Source organism: Cnephaeus nilssonii (assembly GCF_951640355.1).
Source record: "Cnephaeus nilssonii genome assembly, chromosome: 11".
NCBI lineage: Eukaryota > Metazoa > Chordata > Mammalia > Chiroptera > Vespertilionidae > Cnephaeus > Cnephaeus nilssonii.
The window spans coordinates 16,131,281-16,138,414 of NC_137082.1; the positions used below are offsets into that span (position 1 = coordinate 16,131,281).

Consider the following 7,134-nt stretch of genomic DNA (forward strand, 5'->3'; position numbering starts at 1 on the left):
ACGCCTTCCTTTGTTCATTCATTCCACAAACCTCCCAGCACTCCCAGCACTGGGAAGGCGTCCACACCCTCCCTGGTATCTGCCCGCAGGGCCTCGCCTGGTGCCTTGACTCGGCCTTTCTCTGCTTCCCTCGCAGGCCCCTGGTCGCCAGCCTGAGTGCCTACCTCACGCCTCTCGGCCGGGAGATGGCCGGGACCCCAGCCCCACCAGAACCTCCAGACCCAGAGCCTCCGGACACTGCTTTGCTGGTGCCCTCAGCAGGCCTTCCCGCCAGCCGGCTCCTGAAGGGAAGACAGACCCCGCGGGAACGTTGCCGATTGGACTTTCAGACCGGGCGGCCTGGTCTTGCCCCACAACCTCACAAACCTGGGGCTTCAAAAGAAGAAAAGAAAACGTCAGCAACAAACAGATACAGCCGCCCTGGCGTGGGCGTGGGTGAGGCTGCTCGGGGCAGGCTCCGCGGAGAAGAACCAGGCTTTGGGGGAGGGCGCAGGCCGCCGAGTTCCGTACCAGGTTCTGTCCTCGTTGATAAACCCAAGCATGCTTCGCAGAGGGGCCCGCAAAACAGCTGTGCAATCGATTGAGGAATTTCCCCTGCCTTGATTGTGCTGGTTCTGATGTTAGAATTCATGGTTTACTCAGACATTTCATCATCAAGGAAATGGGCTCTCCCTGGGGTCTTCGCCCAGGCATTTCCCCTCAGGGGCTGCTTTGCCACCTGGTGCCTGAGGCTCACTAACTGGAGAGAGGCTTTCCGGAGCGTCCCCGAGGCACTCTGTCACGACAGTGACACTCCTGTCACGCACTCGCACTCGGTGTTTCTAGAAATGCAGGGCCCTGTCCCTGGGGAGCGCCCAGGGCCCCGCTCAGCGCAGCCTCGCCCAGGGCCCAGCCTCGCTGGTGCTGGGGGAGAGACTTGCACCCCGCGATGTCCACCCGCCTCCGAAGGCCGTGCCCGCGCTGAGCTGGCCTGCCCGCTGCCCAGAGAGAACCACGCGGGGGCCTCAAATGCTTCCCATCACACAGAGCTCTAAGGTAGCAGATGCCAAGCAAGGATTTGATCAAAAGGCTCAGAGGGATGCACAATGAGCCTGTTTTTAAAAAAGAAAAAGAAAACAATGGAAAGCTCAACCTGCCGCCAGCATTTCCCAGCCCCTGCTGGGGTCTGTGGTGTGAGACGGAAATCAGTCAGCGGAGGCACCTCTGCCTCTCACCTGGGCCCTCGCCCGTCTCAGTCTGGAGTTCGGCCCACCACCCTGTGTGGTACTTACCTTGTAAGGTGGTTTCACAGCCCACAGGCCCAGGCCAGGGTGAGTCCCTGGCTCAGGATGGGGTGGAGATGGAGAGGGGGTGGGCAGCTGCTGGCCGAGGCCCCAGGCAGGCGCTGGGTGAGCCAGCAGGGGTGCGCTTCCTCTCTCCTCTGCCCTCTGCCCTGCACCCACGAGCGTTGCCCCCAGCCTGCTTTGTCACTTTTCCCGTGAGCCCTCTGAGCCTACTCGCCCCATCGGAGCGTCAGAGCAGCGGTTTCCCGACCAGCAGTTCTTCTGTCCGCCAGGGGCTTGGTGTCCCGGTACCTGACCTGGAGGAGAAACAGGCAGACCCAGGAGCAGGACTTCCTTTTGGGACAGTTGAGAAAGTCTCCTATGAGGAGGGTGGGCCTTCTAATTCCAGAGGGAACTTGTTCCGCTTTCTAGGGGATTGCAGGTGCGGCTGGAGGCCCAGGCCCGCTAGACAGAGCAGCCTGAGGCGGTCTGAACGTGAGAGAACGAGGGAAGTGCCGAGGCGGAAGCTGCAGCCCTGGTCATTCGGGGATGTTCACAGGCAGGCCTGTGCTCACTCCTCGGGCTGACTGGCAATAGGAAGGGGGACTGGAAATCACAGCATTTTCTGTTGTCTCAGCAAATGTCAGTTTTATCTTCCTCTCCTCCCACACATACACCTTCTTAATGATGTGGGCTTTCTGTTCGCATGGTTTGGCCCGTCACTCACACTCCAGACTGGTGTTGAGTTGCTTTTTGTTCATATTTACCAAGTCCTCTGCGTGTTCCTGGGCTCGGAATCCCATGGAGGCTCCGAGGGGAAGTAGCTTCCAGGAATGCAGTTCATCTTCCGGTTCTAGACACCCCCGCAGAAGGCTTGGATTCAGCCCCAGTGCTGGGACTTGGAAGCCGAATTGAGCTCCCCTGGACTTCCGCGCTGTGGTTCCATTTTACCTCCAGGACCCAGTCCTCCTGGCCCTGCAGCGGGAAACTCCGTTGTAAGTTGCCATCCCTACTGATTTCAGTGGCCCTGGGACTTCAGCTTACCCCCAGCGGTTTTGCAGCTGGAGCTGTTCCTGAGCGCTGTTCTCAGTGCCAGCTGTGGTCTGACGATGCTGAGTGGAGGAGTGGGGACCTGCAGCCAGGTTTGCTTGCAATCATGTGGACGTGAAGCATTTTGTTATTTGGGGTGGAAAATTGAAATGATCAAGTCTTTTTTTCTTCTTCACTTAGAAAAGCAAATATTATGTTTTGTAATAGATGCCTTTCAGCAAAATTGGGAGGGTCACTCATCCGGTGGGGACCCACCTGAGTCAGACGAGTGGGCCAGCCAGCCATCTGTAAACAAAAGTGGCCCTAATGGCCCCAAATGGGTCAGACTCGATGGCTTCCAGGCAAGACCAGGCCGGTGCCCTCCGTGCTCGCCACGCTGATGTTCTATAGTCTCACTGAGTAGGTTTTTGTACATAAAAAAATAAAAAGTAGTAATGCCACAAAATGATGACGTCTTTAAAAATAGTAAAGCCTTAAGTACACAAAAGTGAGGAAATTTAGCTTGAGTCAGGGACCGTCACAGTGTCTTTGTGGAATTAAGACTGCAGTTCCTAAGATCCTCCTCGGGACTGGGAGGGGTTCACCCTTCACTTTGTGCCAGGGGCTGACCGATCAGATCCTCAGCCTAAAAAACAAGATCCGGTGGATCCACAGGCAGCACAAATCACATCTTCCCCGCCTTCCTCAGCTGCCACCCCCTGTGCTTCACTGACTGATATTTGTATCACCTGGAGTTTGAGGAGTCCCTTAGAACGACTGTGCTGTCTTACATGTAACCATGCTACCTTTACGTCTACTGAAGCGGAATGTGCGCATCTGAAGGGAAATTCAACGTAAACAACCACCGTTTTAGTTGCACTCAATATCTATGTATGACATACACCCTAAGTGAATGTTTTCTTATATTTTCAGGCCTACAATATTGAGTACATGTAAATAAGGAAAAAAATTGATAAATATGGTAATTTAAGGTATAGTGTGTCATTTGATTTTTATTTTGCTCTCTCTTATTTAATTTTCCTGATGCTTCCCATCTGGGCTTATGCCTGTGAGGCGGTGGAGACCTCTATGTATAACTCACCTTCACAGGCTTGTGTGTTGCGCCGGACACGAAGACGTGCCCCGCCCGGAGAAGCACACAGCTCCACGGATGCCGCCACTGGGCTCCAGTTGACCCTCCTTTTCTCCTTAATTATGATTTACTGTGATGATTTAATGAAGTAGAAACACAGCACTTACGTGCCATATGTTTTGTTTTGTTTTCATTATAGTTTGTAAGAAAATAAAGTTTATCCTGGTATCTAACAAAAGATGGTTTGTGTTTTTACCAAATGAAGTTGTGCAGAAGGTTTTTTAAAAAACCACAAGCCTAGCCCAGCCAGCGTGGCTCAGTGGTTGAGTGTCCACCTATGAACCAGGAGGTATCGGTTCGATTCCCAGTCAGGGCATATGCCCTGGTTGTTGGCTCAATCCCTAGTGTGAGGTGTGCAGGAGGCAGCCAGTCAATGATTCTCTTTCATCATTGATGTTTCTAACTCTCTCCCTCTCCCTTCCTCTCTGAAATCAACAAAAATATATTTAAACAAAAAACCAAAGCCTAAATATTTATTCAAAATGGTAGCCAGTACCAATCCAGTGAAGTTCACAACTGTGGTAATGAAAAATTGAAAAATTGACCTCTGAGTTCATAACACTCATGCTAGGACCACTCACATGAGTATTTGAGCCTAAGCATCTTCGATCTCATGTTGATGGCACTGCCTCAGGCTACAACCATCGCATTGTAACGGCCTGGCCCGTCGGACTCTGCCAGCGTCCTAGGCTGCTCCTGTGCAATGGGTAGCAGTGAACTTTCAGGACATCAGACCGTAGAGCCTCTAAAAATCACCCATTTCTCCACTTGTTGACTTACAACACATTTCAGTAACTTCAAAAAGGGTCCTGACGCCTTCCTGGGAGCCTTGAGTCAAGAGCTTGCTTGAAGGTGTGCCGTGCTGTTAATACTTGGTTCCTCATAGAATGGAGGTTGGCAGTGTTAGAGTGTCATTGCCGAGAAGCAGTGTTCCCAGCCCTGCCAGCAGCCCTGCCCCACCTCGATTCAGGCCCACCAGGTCTGGGTAGAACCCCAGCATCGATATTTTTTAAAGCCTTCCTCTGCACCCCAGGATTCTGACCTGCAGATGGATTTTGGTTGAGGCGTTCCGACCAGCCTCATGGTGCTGCTTCCGGTATCCCTTACCTCCTGGCCCACACGTGCACCTGGAGTACAGGGAACCTCAGGGAAGACTCCCCGAGGAGCAGCTGGCCCCTCTACAACTGCCCAGTGTAGTGTCCACCCCTTCTCACCATTCCACTTTATAGATGGCCCCAGTTCCCTCCAGGAAAATGGATTTTTTTCAGATCTGGAGTCGTTTGAATTTTAAAGGATATTGTTATGAGCGTCATAAAGCAGATTGTTGTCTTATTTATCCAAAAGATGGAGATAGAAATTGTTGTCATCTCTTTCCTAAAGTGATCCCATTCCTCTTCAAAAAACACTCATCAAATCTTAGGCCAAATCATGCACGACTTCAGCAGAATTCCAAAAAGAATTTAATTTAATTTCCAGTGGTTCCCAGAGGACCCTTGCTACAAATAATGTTCTCAGCCTTTCCTGGCATTTTCAAAGTGCCAGGATTTTTTAAAAAAAATAATAATAATAACCTCAAGTTACCCTCTGGCCATCGTAGAATTCCCTGAGCATTCCAGAAAAAAAAATGCTGGAATATTTATGTTTGCTGTACTAGAAAGGGTCTCTCAGCAGTAAAAGCTAGACCTCTGTGTTTGTTCTCTTCTGCACACATCTGAGCTCGTGTTACGCTCCTGCATGTGCATATAAACTAAATTGAGGCCACTTTGATTTATTAAACGGTTTATGTCAAGAGCAACTATTATCATTTGCTTTCCCTTCCATAAATGGAAATGCTTTTAATTGCTTTTTATTTTTCAAATGAAAAAGCAGAGGTCATGGAAATGGAACTCGGAGTGAACTTCATCCCTGCGTAGTGGGTCCCACCCAAGGCACCGATCTCTGCACACTCAACTACACTGAGTGGCCAGATTATTATGATCTCTGAACGCATAATAATCTGCCTACTCAGTGTGTGTGTGTGTGTGTGTGTGTGTGTGTGTGTGTGTGTGTATTAGAGGCCCGGTGCATGAATTCGTGCATGGGTGGGGTCCGGCCAGCCTGGCCAGGGGGAGGGGACATGGGCGGTTGGCCAGCCTGCCTGCTGGTTGAACTCCTGGTCAAGGGGACAATTTGCATATTAGCCTTTTATTGGATAGGATATACACTGAGTGGCCAGATTATTATGCGTTCAGAGATCATAATCTGGCCACTCAGTGTATGCGGATACTGGAACTGAGGCCACTGGCTCACTGGGTTCTCACAGCTAGAAAGCGGAGCTCCAGTCAGGAGTGAGTCCCCTGGACCCCTTTTCTGGACAACACCCCAATTTAGCAGCAGCCACTGTTCTTGAGCAGAACGCGGACAGCTTGTTTTCATGTCCCTTTTGGCCACTGGGAAGGTTTCCCTAAGGCCAGGTCTGACCCCCTGAGCCTCCCCTCATGGACCAGGGCTCCAGCGTTGGGGAACCTGTTTTACCAGCTGACTCCTACCTATTCTCTCTGTGGGCAAAGGAAAGGACACAGGAGTTGGCTTTTCTCTATGACTCTGGAAACCACTGCATAGTACATCTTGGGGAATACAAGTCACTCGTGTCTTCAGATCTGAGAAACAGATTTTGAGATGAAGAGCCGGAGCAGAAGCAGGCCTGCCACACCCCCAGGTCCTCAAAGTAGTGTAGCACTGGCTGCATTTTGACCACATTTTTCTGTTCATTGTCTTCTGAGAGAACAGTTGTGTGTTTCAGGAGTTAGAGAGAAAAAAGGTAAAGACAAAGCAATGTCCTTACGGGTCCCCAGCCTGACTGAGTGGAGTGGGAAGATTTGCTTCCCAAACCGAGGCCACAGATTTTTAGCGTTCTGCCTACTGCAGCTGCAACCACATCTTCACCCCCAGAAAAACAACTAAACAGCTGACAACTCAGGGGTTCAGGAGCATTTTCAGTAATAGTCATATTTTCTCTGCCCCATAGACACTCTCCAATGTGCCCTCCAAAAAAAATGAAACAGCAACAAAACCAGCAGGAACTCCGAAATCATTCTTTCTGGGGAATAGAAAAGAATTTGCTGGAATTGGAGATTGCTTCTTGTTTGTTGTTAAAATTGTAAATTAAAAATAATTTTAAGACCTAAGTTTCCGCTATCCTAAGTTAAATTGAATTAGATGAAGGGGATGAAAATGTATAACACGCTGTCCTGTTAAATATTTGTCTGAAAGATTCTGCCTCGTACAGAACAAAGGAGAAATTAGGAAGTTCCTGTTAGCACCTGCCTGCGGTACCATATGTCAGGCATGAAGAACACTGGCTGGATTTGTTTGACATTCACACCAAGATATTCCTGCCACAGCTATCAGAGGGCATTGTTGATGTGATTGAAAATTCTACTTAAAACAGTGTTTTAGAAAATAAAGCCTAAATGAATAAATTCTTTCTGGGGCAGGAGCACCTTCCCTATGTATCCAGGTGTAATTTTTAATCTTCCACTTGTATGTCCCACCTCTCCCTCTAGGGAAATGCTTGTTGAGTTTGACAGAGAATGTTTTCTATAAAGAGGTCGCACTCATCAGCTTCCACCTCGCCTGGAGGTGCTGGGGGTCTGAACAGCAGAGAGTGCCTCTCACAGAGTGTGAAGTGGGAAGGGGCTCGCTATTATA

The 7,134-nt window shown here is 50.0% G+C and overlaps 1 protein-coding gene across 1 annotated transcript in view; it reads left to right on the forward strand.

The window, feature by feature from the left end:
- The window catches only part of RALGAPA2 (Ral GTPase activating protein catalytic subunit alpha 2), a 294,639-nt gene extending 291,034 nt beyond the window's left edge, over positions 1 to 3,605 (forward strand). The window contains exon 40 of the mRNA XM_079784886.1: positions 137 to 3,605. The gene's annotated coding sequence lies outside the window, so the exon portion shown is untranslated. The remainder of the gene's footprint in view (positions 1 to 136) is intronic.
- Positions 3,606 to 7,134: the final 3,529 nt, after the last annotated feature.